This window comes from Microtus oregoni, unplaced genomic scaffold (genome assembly GCF_018167655.1).
Source record: "Microtus oregoni isolate MIOR12 unplaced genomic scaffold, Mior012 000081F_ref0000091, whole genome shotgun sequence".
Lineage (NCBI taxonomy): Eukaryota > Metazoa > Chordata > Mammalia > Rodentia > Cricetidae > Microtus > Microtus oregoni.
Window position 1 is genome coordinate 1,226,754 of NW_024544541.1, and position 16,274 is coordinate 1,243,027.

A 16,274-nucleotide genomic window follows, 5' to 3' on the forward strand; every position below is an offset into this window, starting at 1 on the left:
TTCCTTCAGTGATGGACTAGGCTGTGGAACTGTGAGCTAAATAAACTCTTTCCTCAAGTTGCTTTTGATCATGGTGTTTTATCACAGCAATAGAAACCCAAGCATAAACAAATTGGTTGTAGAATATTGCTGTGACAGACCTGACTGTGTTTGGGGAAGATTGTGGAAAGATTTTGCAACTTTGGCCTGGAAGAGCCACTGAGTGCCTAGATCTCACCAGGCCATTCTGGGCAGGGGGCTTGGCGGATTAAAGGGCCCTGTCGGGAGCAGTGCAGATGATGGAGGCCTGGCTTGGGAAGTTCCAGAGGGATGTTTGAGAGTTGCTTAAAGACTATCCAGGCCATTGCATATCTTGAGTTAAGACTCTGTGGTTCTGGTCAGCTGGGGCTGAAGAATGAGCCACGATTAGCAAGATAGCAGCGCCACTGGGACGAAACACCTGGCACGGGTCAGCTGGAGCCGAGGAGCTCGCGATGACTAAGAAGAGACCAGCATCGTGGGGGATCGGGAATCTGGAAGCCCTTCCTCAGGGTCAGCACACAGAAGCTGTGGTCCAGAGGGGGCCAAGGCTGCAGCTCATGCTGGCAAATGGGCTTAGTAATGCGTGAAGTCAGCCGGGCGGTGGTGGCGCACGCCTTTAATCCCAGCACTTGGGAGGCAGAGGCAGGCGGATCTCTGTGAGTTCGAGGCCAGCCTGGTCTACAAGAGCTAGTTCCAGGACGTGAAGTCAGCCGGGCGGTGGTGGCGCACGCCTTTAATCCCAGCATTTGGGAGGCAGAGGCAGGCGGATCTCTGTGAGTTTGAGGCCAGCCTGGTCTACAAGAGCTAGTTCCAGGACAGGAACCAAAAGCTACGGAGAAACCCTGTCTCAAAAAAAAAAAAAAAAAGTAATGCGTGAAGTCGCCCCAGGTGGTACTGGTTTTGAAAGCATGAAGGGCCTGGGGAGCAACTGAGGCTTGGCGCTGTGTGGCAGCACTGGAGTCCCCAAAGAGAGTCCAGGAGAGGCTGTTGGTGAAGGTGCAGTCTGGTGGTGGTAGAAGCCCCAGGACTGAAAGGATCATAGAGAGAAGTGGAGACTTGGAGCCATGCGGTAGCATTGGAGTTCCGAAGAGAGTTTGGAGAGGTTATAGGTGAAGCTACAACTCAGTTGCGGAGTTGGAGATGCCAGTACCATGGGACAATCACCAAGGACAGCAGCAGCCGTGGTGTGGAGCTGGTCTGAGCTCAGGAGACAAGCTGTGTGACAAGCCCTTTGGCGTCTAGAAAATCGTGAGTACTGCGAGCCTGACGTTGCACATCTGAGTGTGTGCCCTGCTTCTTCCTCTCGGGGTCAGAAAATGTTTGATTTTTGCAGGAGCCCACGGTTCAGAGTTTCAGAGAGGCTATGGATATTATAGAATACTTGAGCTTTGAGAGAGGCTTTGGATGTTTAATAAGGAGCTTGAGCTTCTAAAATGTTTGAATTGGTGAATCTGGGACTTTTGAGAGTTGGTTCGTTTTATATTGTGTTACTAATAGGAGATCTTGTGGATGAAGAAGAAAGGAAAATTATGGTTTAACCGTGACGTGTTTGTATGGCAAGTGGGCAAGAAGTCAGCCAAGCAAACAGTAGGCAGTGTTCTACTTCCTGCCTCCAGGTTCCTGCCCTGCTTGAGCTTCTGCCCTGATTCCCTTAGTGATGGACGTGACCTGGAAGTGTAGAGGAAATAACCCCTTTCTTCCCTTGGTCATGGTGTAACATCACAGTGATAGAGACCCTGACTGAGACAATTGCCTTTATCACCATCCCCTGGCACCTCCCCCATTATCGCCATCCCCTGGCACCTCCCCCATTATTGCCATCCCCTGGCACCTCCCCCTTTATCGCCATCCCCTGGCACCTCCCCCATTATCGCCATCCACCTGGCACCTCCCCCATTATCGCCATCCCCTGGCACCTCCCCCATTATCGCCATCCCCTGGCACCTCCCCCATTATCACCATCCACCTGGCCCCTCCTAGGTTATCGCATCTACCTACATCTCCTCTGTTATCGCCATCCCCGGCACCTGCTCCATCACTGTATCACCATCTCCATTCCTGCAGCTTGCAGGGCAGGGCTTCAGCTTCCCAAACACCCTCCCTTCATAGGTCAGATGCAGTCTCACAGGGCTTCAGCCTCCCTGGGGCACCTCAGCAACTTGCTGACTTATTTTAACTTTATAATTTTGCACACAATCCCTTTTTGTGCATGTGATTTTAAGTGCATTGGTGGTTTTTATGTCTGCATATGTCTGTGTGAGGGTGTCAGATCCCCTGGAACTAGAGATACAGACAGTTGTGAACTGCTATGTGGGTGCTGGGAACTGAACCCGGGTCCTCTGGAAGAGCAGCCAGTGCTCTTAACCACTGAGCCGTCTCTCCAGCCCCATAGATAATCACTTATTTTTAAAAAGTTTTTAGGTCTAGCATAAATGCATGCTTGTAATCTCAGCATTCAGCAAACTGAGGCAGGAGGATTGCTGTGAGTTCCAGGACAATCTGTTCCTCATAAGGTGACCCTGACTCAAACAAGCACGTTTTTCATTTTTGTTTTTAAATTCAGTTTGTAGAGGCTTTCAGGTGGCTTAAAATTAAAATCAGAGGAACTGGAAAGAGAGCTCAGTACTGGCTGCTCTTGCAGAGGATTGGGTCGGCTTACAATCATCTGTAACTTCAGTTTTGGGGATCCAACACCCTCTTCTAGCCTCCGTGGGCAATGCTGCTGTGCAGTAGGCCTTTGGCTAGAGCTGAGGCAGCATCACTACTAGTTTCTCAGGTGTTAATGTTGGAACTCACGGTTTTCAAAAACCAAAGTGTGGTAGCGAGGGACGCTGAGCAGACAAACAGTAGAAGGTGCTGGGTGGGATGGCGGAAGGCTGGATCTGCCCTGTGGGATTCACGTCTTCTCTTGGAAGCTTTTTTTTTTTTTTTTTGGTTTTTTCGAGACAGGGTTTCTCTGTGGTTTTGGAGCCTGTCCTGGAACTAGCTCTTGTAGACCAGACTGGTCTCGAACTCACAGAGATCCGCCTGCCTCTGCCTCCCGAGTGCTGGGATTAAAGGCGTGCGCCACCACCGCCCGGCTCTTGGAAGCTTTTGTGCAGCTAGGCCATGTGTAGAAGTGCCCTGCTCGGGTCCCTGTCTTCCTAAGCACCGAGGAGCTGGTGCATTCTGATTCTGGACCCAGCTGGAATGCGGTTGGTGTTGGTCCTGGGTTCCACAGGCCTCTCTTCCACAGGGTGGGTTTCTTCTTGAGTTGGCGGACCTGCAGCCGGAGCCAGGCCGTGTGGTCAGTTTGCATGTGTGGGTGAATGGTAAGCTCTAGCGGTTGAGTCGGGAGGCCTGGCCCCTTCTATGTGGCCTGCGATCATTCACCTGAGGGAGAATGGAGTGTGCACAGCTCACAGGCAGGAGTGAGATCACCTTGTCTAGTACTTGGTTATGCTTGCACAGCCACACGCAGGAACCACAGCCCCTCGACACACTTAGGACAATTATCCCTGGTGGTGGATCATATCATGTTATTAGTCTGTGATACGCCATGTCAGCACCGGTTGGGTCTCAGAGCACTTTAAAATATTTAATAATACAAATGTGTCAATACCTGCTCGGCAGAAAGGTCTTAACCATGAAGGCTTTATAAGCAAGACTTGAAATGTCTCCTTGCCCCCATCCCCCCTCGTCTCCACGGAAGCGCCACCTTGTGCTCCCCCCAGCCTTTCTATGAGCTTACACACTGTCTAACGGCGTGAGTGTAGACCCACACCCTGCGCTCTTTTGCCCATGTGGACATTTATTTGTAAATACATAAACAATAGTAGCCGTTGTGTACACCGCTTTGCAAGTTGGCTTGTTTTACAGCTCAGTATGACTTGGAAGTGTGCCAGCGGGCGAAACTGATTTTTGCAGGACAGCCGGGGAGTGTTTCTGTGGGACACCTAGCTTGTAACGTGACCATCCTTTTATGATGCCTTGCAGGCATCTGGGGAAGGGGTCACCCATGGTATTACAGCCAGCCCCGCACGCTGACACCGACCTGCCAATCAAGATGTGCTCATAAGTGTGCTAGTGCCATGGGGGTTGTAGGGGTAACCAAATACTGTGGCCCGCTCCGCGGGAGGGCTGACAGGAGGGATTTCATGCCTGGCCATGTAAACCTGACAGACGCCCTTGGCTTCAGACAGAGGTCGCAGCCTGTCGTGGAGGAAAGTACTGCAGTTGTTCTGCTAAACTGACAAGTTGTCAGGCTGCCCTGCCCTAGTTAAGGTTTCTATGGCTGTGGTTAAACGTCCTGGCCTGAAGCACACCAGGAAGGAAGGGTCTATTCCATCTTACACTCCCATATCACACCCCATCACTGAGAGATGAAGCAGAGGCCACAAGGAGGAATACTGCTTCCTGGCTTGCTCCTCCTGGCCTGCTCAGCCAGGACTGCCTGCCGTGGGGGTAGGAGTGGGGTAGGGAGCAGCCAAGAAGGGGGTGGGAGATAAGGGAGTTGAGGTGAAAGGCCAGAGGAAAACCTGTGGGTTCTTGCTCTCCACCACATGGGTCCCCGTGTCTGAGCTCCAGCCAGTGCCTTTGCCCACTGAGCCATCTCACCAGCGTGTGGCTCAAGTTCTTCACAGGTGACAGGATTGGTTGGTCTTTCCTTCTGTCAGAGTCTCGGGTCCCAGGTTGGCCTTGAGCTTGCTGTGTGGTCAGAGATTCTGACACCCCCCCCCCCCCCGCCTTGCTCCTCCCAAATGCTGAGAAGACGCCATTTTGCCTGGTTTTCTATGGTACCAGGGTAGAGCCTAGGGCCTGTGTGCTTAGTGCAGGCTAGGCAAGCACTCGGCCAGCTGAGCAAAAGCCTTCAAGAAGCTGCCAGTCTTGTTTGTTTTGTCTTTTGTTTTTTGAGATGGGGTTTCTCTGTGTAGTCCTGGCGGTACTGGAACTCATTCTGTAGACCAGGCTGACCTTGAAACCAGAAATCTGCCTGCCTCTGCCTTCTGAGTGCTGGGATAGAGGAGTGTGCCACCTCACCTGGCGGTCGGAAATTGATATTCTTATTCTTTTCTTTCTGAACCATTTCTGGCTGAAGCTGGATGCTATCTCACTAATCTTGAGGTTGTTTTTTTCTCTCCTAATGTAAACATTCAAAGCAATATAACATATATCATACACACACATGTGCAATTCTGGTTATTTTCAAATATAAGTAGTCTGTTTTCTTTCCACGTTTTTTTCCTGTTCTCCCTCTGTTCCGATCTTTAACTTCAGTGGAACATAGTCAGAGAGCCTGGCTTTGATCTCACCTTCACAGTGGTCATTTTGGTAAACATTCCAGTAAGGTGGGGAAGAACTGCGTCCTCTCCCTCCTGTCCAGCAGCACCAGCCCTGGGGGCAGGGAGTAACTGGAGCTTCAGGCTGCAGGTGGGAATCCTTTTAGGCAGCTGTTTGGCAATATCTGAAATCAGCAAATAGCAATGAAGTAACCCCCAACCCCCAGAAGACCACATGCAAGGATGCAGCAAGACCAGATCCACCTCCGGCCCTGCTTTGTCCCTTGAAACAAGAGTTGACGAGCCCCTTGTGGGAAGCCCAGGAAGCCCTGAGTGAATGTTTCAAGGACGGATGAAGCCTTGGTTGTGTGTTAAGTGTATTGCTGATATGGGCATAGCTGTGTCAAGGACCCCTGCAGTGGCAAAGCCTCCCTTGGGTCTGAATGCCAGTGTTGGCAAATGTGCACAAGTACTGAGGTCTATGAGCGATTGACCAGTGTGTGAAAAGCTAGCCGCTGCAGCTTCCTCCTCCAGGGTTCACAGCCTGATGTGGCTCCTGACGGAGACCTCCTCCCGGATGAGCTAACCCCTCCCCTTGTGTTGTTCACAATGAAAGAGCTGAGGTTGCTGGGCCCACCGGACCTCAGCTTTTCTGTGGATGCCCAACTGTCCTTCATTCTTTCAATGCCTTCACCCCATCCAAGGTTCCAGGATCAAAGCTGTGCAGGATGAGGTAGCCTCCAGCTGCTCTGGTCTCTCTGGCCTCAGGACTTAACAAATCTGTTTTCTGTAGCTTTGGAGCCTGCCCTGGAACTCACTCTATAGACCAGAATGGTCTCGAACTCACAGAGATCTGCTGACTCGGCCTCCTGAGTGTTGGGTGTTATGGTAAAAATAAAACACCACAGGTCCCCAAGTGGTGGCAGAGGCAGCAGGTTCCAGGCGGGGAGCCACGTGGTGGCAGGTGAGAGACCTTGATGGGGCAGCCAGTCCCACCCACTAGGAGCCACAGCATGGTGGGTGAGACATAGCTGGATAGGCACACCATGCAGAGTGAGGTTGGATATTTATTTAGTGGGTTGTGGAAGAGAAGGGAAAGGGGGAGAGGGAGGGAGATAGGTGATGAGAGAGAGGCAGAGAGAGGTGGCTGAAGGGGGAGAAAGGAGAGGAGCCCCTGCAGCAGCTGCCTCTTTGAGAGAGACAGAAGGAAGAGATCTCAAGCAGGAAGCAGAAGGAAGATCTGCCTGCCTTAGCGGTGGATGGGGGAGGGGAGGAGGACAGGGAGCGAGCAGGCTTGTCTCTTAAAGGGACAGGACAGACCATTACACTGGGATTAAAGGTGTGGGTCATCATGGCTCAGCTAGAACAGATTTCTAACAAATGTGGTTCCCCATCTGCGGAAACTGACTTTGAGCTATGGCCCTGCAATCCCTAAGGAAACCTTTTTTTTTTTTTAATTTTTCATTTATTTATTTATTAATTATTTATTTATTTAAGATTTCTGCCTTCTCCCTGCCACTGCCTCCCATTTCTTTCCCCCTCTCCTGATCAAGTTTCCCTCCCTCGTCAGCCCAAAGAGCAATCGGGGTTCCCTGCCCTGTGGGAAGTCCAAGGACCTCCCACCTCCATCCAGGTCTAGGAAGGTGAACATCCAAACTACCTAGGCTCCCACAAAGCCAGTACGTGAAGTAGGATAAAAAACCCATTGCCATTGTTCTTGAGTTCTCAGTAATCCTCATTGTCCGCTATGTTCAGCGAGTCCGGTTTTATCCCAGGCTTTTTCAGAACCGGGCCAGCTGGCCTTGGTAAATTCCCGATAGAACATCCCCATTGTCTCCGTGTGTGGGTGTACCCCTCGTGGTCCTGAGTTCCTTGCTCGTGTTCTCTCTCCTTCCGCTCTTGATTTGGACCTTGAGATTTCAGTCCGGTGCTCCAATGTGGGTCTCTGTCTCTGTCTCCTTTCATCGCCTGATGAAGGTTAATATTCAGGAGGATGCCTATATGTTTTTCTTTGCCTAAGGAAACCTTAATAATAAGGTTTGTTTATTATTGCTGACCCCCCCCCCCCAGGATGTCTCCTTTGCTCTCTCACCTTAAGCTAGCTCTTTCTGCAATGCTCTGCCACCCTTTCCCTATCACACTTGCCTCTGTTATTATGTCCTGTCCCTCAGAATGCTTTTGGACCACAGCCCCCATGGTCATGTGCCTCTCCCCCCACCCCAGATCTAAAACTCATTGTCTGAAGGGTAATGTTGTGTCAACTCCTTTCCCTGGCATCTTCTTCTGTCTCCTCAGCAGTCACTGTGCCCCTCCTATCTCTCTAGGGAGGAGAAATTTAAATGTCCATCACCTGAGTGATGGGTCAATATCTCCAAGTTAGCTTTAAAGATGGAATGAGGCAGGCGGTGGTGGCGCACACCTTTAAACCAGCACGCAGGAGGCAGAGGCAGGTGGATCTCTGAGTTAGAGCTATCTCAGGTCTACAGATCGAGTTCTGGTATGGCCAGGGCTGCACATAGAAACCCTGTCTCAAAAAACAAAACTAAACAAAACAAAAGAAAGAGGATGGAAAAGCCATTTCTGCTAATAGAGTGTCACAAACAGAACACCAACCAGAGACCAGACAGAAGGTGTCGCCATGAGAGTCCATTTCTTTTTTATTTGATTTTTTAAACAAACATTATCTTTAAAAAATTATTTATATTTTTATGTATGAGTGTTCTGCATGCATGAACACCTGCAAGCCAGAAGAGAGCGCCAAGTCCCATTATACATGGCTATGAGCCACCATGTGGTTGCTGGGACTTGAACTCAGGTCCTCTGGAAAAGCAGCCAGTGCTCCTAACCTCAGCGATCTCTCCAGCCCCCATTTTTTAAGCTGGCATTTGTTAGTTGTCCATGATGCTAAGTGTCACTGTGACACTTTCACACATGTACGGGCCTTCCCACTGCTCTGTCCACACTCACACGTTGCTCTCGCCCCCTCCCAGTCCTCCTAGAAGATGTCCCTTTTTTAAAAAAAATATTTATTTATTTATTTATTATGTATACAATAGTCTATCTGTATGTATGTCTGCAGGCCAGAAGAGGGCACCAGACCTCATTACAGATGGTTGCAAGCCACCATGTGGTTGCTGGGAATTGAACTCAGAACCTTTGGAAGAGCAGGTAATGCTCTTAACCACTGAGTCATCTCTCCAGCCCCTAGAAGATGTCCCTTTATGCATCCAGGATGTGATTCTGTTCAGACAGGAGCAGCCCAGTAGTTAATAGCAAATTACAGCTGGCAGAATTTAAAGCATTTGCTGGTGAGAACCCGATACAGGGTTGATCCAAATAGCAGGAGCTGATGGTGGGTTATTCTGGCATTCAAGATCCGTTGCTGTGGGGGTCCTTTGAGGGTAATTTTTAAACAAGGGGGCCACCCTGCCTCCACTGAGTCGTCTAGCGTGCTTAGCTACTAGCTGTTGCCAGGGTCCCCAATTTTTTTTTTGTTTGTTTGTTTTGTTTTTTGTTTTTTTGAGACCGGGTTTCTCTGTAGCTTTGGAGCCTGTTCTGAAATTAGCTCTTGTAGGCCAGGCTGGCAGGGTCCCAATTTAAAGTATCCCCTTATCATTCCTTTATTTTTATCGGCAAAGTCAAAGCAGAGGCGGACACCTAGCTGTACCTTCTGACCACATGCGCAGTAGCAGGAGTCAGATTAGATCTCCGTCCTTTTGCTTTGGAAAGTCCACAGTGTCAGCAGACCCAACAAACTCATTTGCGGATCGCCAGGTCGGGGATCGGGTGCTGTATGGTCGCCTAAATTCTCTGGTTGGACGGCTGTCTTTTACCTTGGGAATAGCTGGTGACCGGTTGTCTGCAAATCTGTGCCTTCCTAGCTGACACTGATATCCTGGCTTTCCCCGGAAGACTCAGGAGGTCGCAGGTGGTGTCGGCAGGGGACTTCGGGTGATCTGCCCAATAGGCGGCCAGGTCTTTCCCTAAGGCCTCAAAGAACAGAGTCGGTGAACTTACTTTTGAACCCTTGCAGCAAGCGGGTCCAAGTCAACGTAATCACCCTTCTGGAAGACCGCTGAAGTGTGTCCCCGGGAGCCTGGAATCTTGGAACTGTCTTCCGATCAAAGATAACCAAAGAGCGCGCTCAACCCGAGAAAGGCCAGACCGCAGCAGACGGCTCTCTCTGGCTTGCTGGCTAAATCTCGGCAGACCCCTGGAGCGTGAGGGTAGTGACAACCCTGGAAAAAAAACCCAAAAGTTGAAAATGGGGTACTCTCAACCAAGAGGAGGAGGCCAGGACGAGCTCTGTTTGAATCTGAGGATTTACTGAGCCACAAAGACCCAGTAGGAGCGTGGACTCCCGTGATCTGCTGACACCCCCCAGTTCGGCTTTCCCATGGGCGCAGCTGCTGGTAAGCATGGTAAGATATTAACTTTTTAATAAGAACAGGGCACACTTGTGAAACCATCGTGTCTCAGACTCGGGAGCAGAAAGCCTTCGGAAGTCAAACTAGGCAGGTTAGTGAAAGTTCTCATAAGTGCCATCTATGCCTGAGGGCCAGGGTGACCAGGTCCGGTGACGGTGACCCTGTGTTAACTCTTGGTCTTGGTCCGGTCATGTTTGCCTGCGGCCAGGTCAGGATTTAGTAAATCTATTTCTCTAGCTCCACTGCTGGTTCCTGAAACTTCCTCGCTATAAAGTTTAAAACCAGGCAAAATGAATTCTCAGCACGGGAAGTCCGGGGTGGTTACCTAACTACGGTGGACTGTGGTAGGTTTTCTGGTCCTTGGCAGCTGTGCCACTTGAAGAGGGTCACGGGACTCCTCTTTTTCTTTGTCCTAGCCATGAGGTCAGAGCTTTTCTGCCCCTTTAAACTCCCTACAATAACGAGCCACCTCACCATGGGCCCAAAAGCAATGGTTCCAAGCCTCCAAACGAACACAAATAAACCTCCAGTCTTTGGGGGCTGGCTTATCTTGGGTGTCCGTCACAGTGACAAAAGCCAACTGACACAAACTGCCACCCAGCAGAACAATCGGAAAGAATCTAAGAAGTGTTGGGGGGGGGGCTGTGACACCCATGGCAATGCTGAGCACAGCAGCCGTTACAACTTAGGGTAAACGGTTTCTATGCATGACTGAGAGGGAATTATAGGAGTCAAGACCCTAGACCGGAGTGAGAGCAGATTGCTTCTGTAGAAATAAAGGACAGATTTGGTGAATCTGGGACATCGCTGGTGCAGATGAAAACTCTAGATATAGAGAGATGTGTGTCCGATTCACCACCCTGCCCACAACCAATAGACACCCATTACTTGGAAGGTGGAAGTGGGAAGATCAGAAGTTCAAGGCTGTCCTGGGCTACATGAGACCTTGTCTTTAAAAATAAAAACAAAAACTATTGAAAATGCTCTGAGGTTGGTGACTGAGCATAACATTTTAAGTTCAAAATAATTTTTCTTCATCCTCCCTTCTCTTCCTCCCCCTTTCCCCTCTTCCTCCTCATTTTTTTGGCGGGGGTTGGGTGGAGTTTTTGGAAAATGTATCTAGAAGCGCTCTCATGTTCCCGTATCTTCAAACAGGAAAGGTTTTTGTTTCGTTCACTTATTTTGCAGTGCTGGGGATTGAGCCCAGGGCTTCACACACGCTCAGCAAATACTGCGCCACTAAAGTCTACGGCCAGCGCTCTTTCCTATTGATTGATTGATTGATTGATTGATTACATGTGAGTGTGGGCACATGTATATCCCTGCATATGTGTAAAGCACAGAGGACACTTTAAGGGGCAGTTCTCAACTTCCCACCATGTTGAGCAGCGTCTCTTGTTTCTGCCACTGTACAGTGGACTGCTAGCTGCCTCCCTGGCCCTGTGACGTTCAGGCCGATCTGCCTCCCGTATCACCGCAGGGACGTCAGGTTTAGAGAGCTCAGCTGTCACATCTGACTCTTCATGTGTGTTCCAGGGATTGAGCCCAGGTTCTCCGGTTACTGTGGCAAGTACTTTACCTGCTGAGTCGCCCCCACCCCGAACCCCTTCCCTGTGTTTTAAATATTTCTTCTCTCTTCCCCTTGTCTCAGATTCTAGCCCCTGGAGGACTGTTGTTTTAACATCTGTTTGCTTTGTGAAATGTTTGCATGAGGGTTAGACTTCTGGCAGTGTCCGTGATTGAACTTGGGGCCTCCTGTGTGGTAGGCCAGTCCTGTGGTACTACTTCTTTGAGCATCTTCCTCTCCTCTTTTTTTCTTAGCTGTTGTTTTCTATTTGTTTTGTTTGTTTGTTTTGGGATAAGGTCTCTCTGTAGCTCACGCCGGCCTTGAACTCAGGATGATCTTTCTCAGGCCCCAAGTGCTGGGGTTACAGGTGTGTAGAACCATGTTCAGCTTTTGTGCTTTTCATGATATTAATTTTCCTTATGTGCTCAGTGACTTGAATTTTATACATGTTTGTGTCTGGAAATGCCTATTTTCCTGACTGTGGATCAGAGTTCTAATTTCACGTGTCTGTTAGTCAGGGAAGTGAAAGGGCCATGGAATGGGCGGGACGTGGGCTCAGGGGAGATGGCTGAGGGCATCACCCACCACCTAAAACAAATGTTGGGAGGGACAGGACTTGTTTCTCGGGATGGGGGCATCCTTCCTGTGCTTTCTGTTCATTATCTGCAACGCATTCTTGTGAGAACTCGACTTCCTTCACAGAAAGCACCTGCATTCGCCTTAGCCTGCCCCTCCCTTTGGGCTTCTTCCTCTCAAACCCATCTCTGACAGAGTATTGAGACCCATGGACATAGACCTGGACATAGACCATTCTGGGGCCCACAGACACCCCTGGGCTTCCATCATAGCTTATTCTTGCTTCCAGATTTCCATGTTTAGCAGGAGGGCAGGACCCACTGAGAGCCAATCTCCACCACCGTATATTGCCCCCTCCTGGCTAGGAACCCGGAAAGGCTGCTGCCCTAAACCGCTCTGAAAATACAGGTAGTGCCTTGTTTTAGCTGGGACTCTTGTTTAGAGGGGAAGATCTTCTGACGTGAGGATTTCCAACCCTGGAAGGAACTGAAAATGTATCCTCAGGATTGGGCTGCTGGGCTCCAGTGAAAACCCTTCACGCTAGACCCCAGGCTAGACCCCAGGCTAGACCCCAGGCTAGACCCAGTTAGGGAGAGAGGTGAGGCTACAGCGCTCCCCGGAAACACAGGTGAACAACCCAGGCAGCCCTGATCTTTTGGCACACACTGATGTGTGTGTACCGTACACGGTTTTGTGCACACCTGAGTGTGTGATGTCATGTGTGATTCAGAAAGAATAATACAAGTTTGTGTTGATGAAAATGGGCATTGGGATGGGGATGAAGGAAGGATGGAATTACATGTGCGGGGTGGGCAGACGACCTCCCCTTGCCTATAGCGGAGCTGTTCATTGAAAGCTCTGTATATATAAAGATGCTTTTTTTTTTTTTTGTGGTTACTGAAGACACCACATCTTTATACAATTTAAGGGGAAGAATTCCCATGGTGTGGTGGCTCACATGCCTGTAATCTCAACATTTGGGAGTCTGAGGCGGGGGTTCACCACTAAGTTTGAGGCCAGCATGGGTACAGAGTAAATTTAGGTTAGCCTGAGCTGGAATGTGCTATTCTGTGTCTCAGAATAGTAACAAATATTACACAAATAGAAGTTTCCCAGCACTCAGAGGATCTCTGTGCGTTTGAGGCCAGCGTAGACTACATAGTGATGTCTAGGACAGCCAGGGCTGTGTAGAGAGACCCTGTCTTAAACAACAGCGGAAAGTTTCCCACAACCTGATACTTCAGGCTTTAGAGGAAAACCCTGAAATAAGCATGTCAGTGGCATAAGCTAGTTCGTTTAAAGAATAGTTTGTGTGGGTGTGGCCGTGGGTGTGCACGTATGCATGAGTATATGTGTGTGCGTAACTGTATGTGCATGTGGAGGTCAAAGGGCGACTGAGGCATCATTTTCTTCCGGGAAGCCGACTCAGGTCACCGGACTTCCCCATCTCGCCATCCCTAAACCAGTCTCTGAGACCTTTGCCAGTCTTGTTGCCAGACAATGCCTGGCAATCGACTGTAACATCTGGCGAAATTTTTTCTTTTAAAAAAGAACAGTCAAACAGACTTACCAACAACTAAGTAGGGAAGGAAAGAGGTGACTCCAGAACCCAACTCCAGACAGATCTCTCGCTGCTGTCTTGGTTTCCTTACTGGTTCAACGACACCACCTTGGTGGCCCACAGCACAGCCTGTATGATACACTGGCTGCTGGCCCTGGCTAGGAGCATTGTCGGCACTGGTGACAGTGACTTTTTGATCCCTTGTCCTGTACAGTTCTTTTGGAACCCAGGTCCCCACGAATAACATCCCTCCTCCCCGCCACCCGCCACTCTGCCCCACTTCCCTTGAAAAGGCTGTCTCTTCAGTCCTGGAGCCACCACACAGGATCTGGAGCGCCCAGAGCTTGGCAGGCAGCAAGTCCCTGACAGCTGAGAGCTGTTCACACTGGGACATCTGCAGGCAAGTCAAATGGGCCAGAGCTCTGCCACTAGAACCACCCCCGAGACAATGCCATATTGTGTGGAGGAAAACACACCACCCTCAGTCTCCTGCCGGGCCAGGTCGGTTTCTGACTGTACTTGGGGCACATGGGAAGGTCTGTAGGGAGATGACACAGTGTGACAGTGGTTTCAGAGACGGCCGTGATGAAATAGGAATGCGCGTCTGGACCTTGCTGCTCCAGGGGATTCTGCGCTGGCCTGCAGTGACAGCAGACCTTTGCTCTCTTCCGGGCCTGGGCCCAGGCCACCTGGGCTCCTGCAAACAGCAGACGTGTAATTAGAGGTTCCTGGGCTGGGCTGAGGCAGCACACGGGGCAAGTCTGGTCCTGCGCGGGCCACCGTGGGTGCTCGGGCTGCAGAGCCTGGCTCCATTACTCAGCGGCTGCAGAAGCTGTCAGCTGGCTGCTGCTCGGCCAAGAATCCTGATCAGAGAGGGAGGAGAGACACTGTGTACAAGGACACTGGTTCATCCAAGAACATGAGGCCAGCCAGGAATTCAGAATAACAAAATACAGCTTCCTGTGTGCTGTGCCCGAGGCAGTGCCATGGCTGGGCCAGAGGAAGACTTGGCACAGGCCGCAATGACACGACTCATTCTGCCTTGCACAAGAGGGGAGTGGACAAGTCATGCTGTCCCAGGGGAAGTCACTGGCTAACCCTCACGATTGTGAAGGAATCCACGGGAGGCCTGGGATTAGATGTTTACTGACGTGGCCGGCCAGTGACTGCCAAGGAATGAGGGAAGGTGCCACCGGGGTCTGTGAAGAGAACGGCTTTCCTCGGTGATGGCTTTCCCATTAGCGGGAGGGGGAGGCAGATGTGCCGGTCCCTGGGGGTACTGGCTACAGGCATCTGTGCCTGGGGTTCCCGGTAGGTGTCTGGGCTCACGGGTTGCAAGATGACAGCATGCCAGAGGCATGCTAAGCCACCAGCCTGACAGCAGCTCTTTCTAAGACAGGTGCCAACTGGTACTTGAGGCACATTCCTTCCGGTCCCTTCCCAGCCCCCCACTCCTCATCAGAACCCCACCTGCTGCGGGGCGGTGGCTTTGAGTCACAAAGTTGTTCTGATGTAAGCTCAGGTACAGAAAAACGTACACAAGTATGTTTGCTGCTCCAAATTCCAAGTGGACAAGGCGAGAGCCAAAAGGAGCCTGTTCAAACGTGTGGTGGCGGCAGACTCCTCATGGCTTAGGTACAAGCATCTTGAAGTTTGATCCATGCAGGTGAAAAGCAAGCGAGCTCACACCCTCACAGTAAACGGCGCCAGGCACGCCTGAACCGTGTTTGTGTAGTTACAGGTAGAGGTGAGGCCAGCAGTGTCGACAAATGGGAACTCACCAAATTCGGCTCTCCTCCCCTTCACCCCTCCGAGCCCCCAAGCTGTTAAGACTGGGATGACTCACAGGGAACAAGGGGCCAGAACATTCTGTCAAATGACTTACACTGCCAAGAAAACAAGTCCTCAAGTGCATTTTTAGTTTGAAGAAAACTTACAAAAATACCTCAAAGCTTTGGGGGCTCAATCAAAAATGAACACTTTTGCCTTGGGGCTTTTTCTCCGTTTCAGGTGTGGCACAAGGCCCCGATTATGTGGAGGCTTCGTTAAGTCTCCCCTAGAGCTCAGACAACTCTGGAGACCGCATCAGCTCCACCTTCTCGGTGCAATGAGCCTTCTGTCTTTACACTGTAGCTTTTTACAAAACGCTGATCAGAATCCCCAAATCAGTATCCAGTTTTAAAAAACAGGACCAAGAATTGTAACTAAACAACACATTATACAAGTATTATACAGATGTCAAGTTCCCAATTTTGATAATTATATCTAAGATATCCTACAGGGCTGTAGAGATGGCTCAGCAGTAGGAACTGGCTGTTCTTCCAGAGGGCTAGGCTCGGGTCCCAGCACCCAAACAGCGGCTCACAGCTGTCTGAAACACAGTTCCATACTATCTTCTGGCCTCTCTGGGTACTGCATGCATGTGGTACAGATACACATACAGGCAAAAACCCATGCACATAAAATAAATTTAAAATAAATACAACTTGCTTAGTATGTTGGTGGGGCATAGGTGGGCCAATGAGTGTTCCAAGCAGTGTGCTATTCTTCGGCACACTGTGTCAAAAGCGTAAAAAGTATATTCTCAGAAGTTCAAAGGAAAACACAAAAACAAGGAAGGAAACTAAGTTGGAACTAAGGTTAAGGAAGTACCCAAGGCTCCCTGTGCCAGGCAATGCTCAGCATAGACAAGGCCGGAGGAAGCCCGAGCCCGCCTGCAGAGCTATGGCCTGCTTTGGAAGGGCAGTGCGCAGACTGCTGCTAGTGTCTGCAGCCCGCCAGTCATGACCAGCACTCACAGCCTCGTTTCCATCCCCGGCCACTCTGGGATCAGTTCTGGGCCGTGGTGTGGCCGGTAACTTACA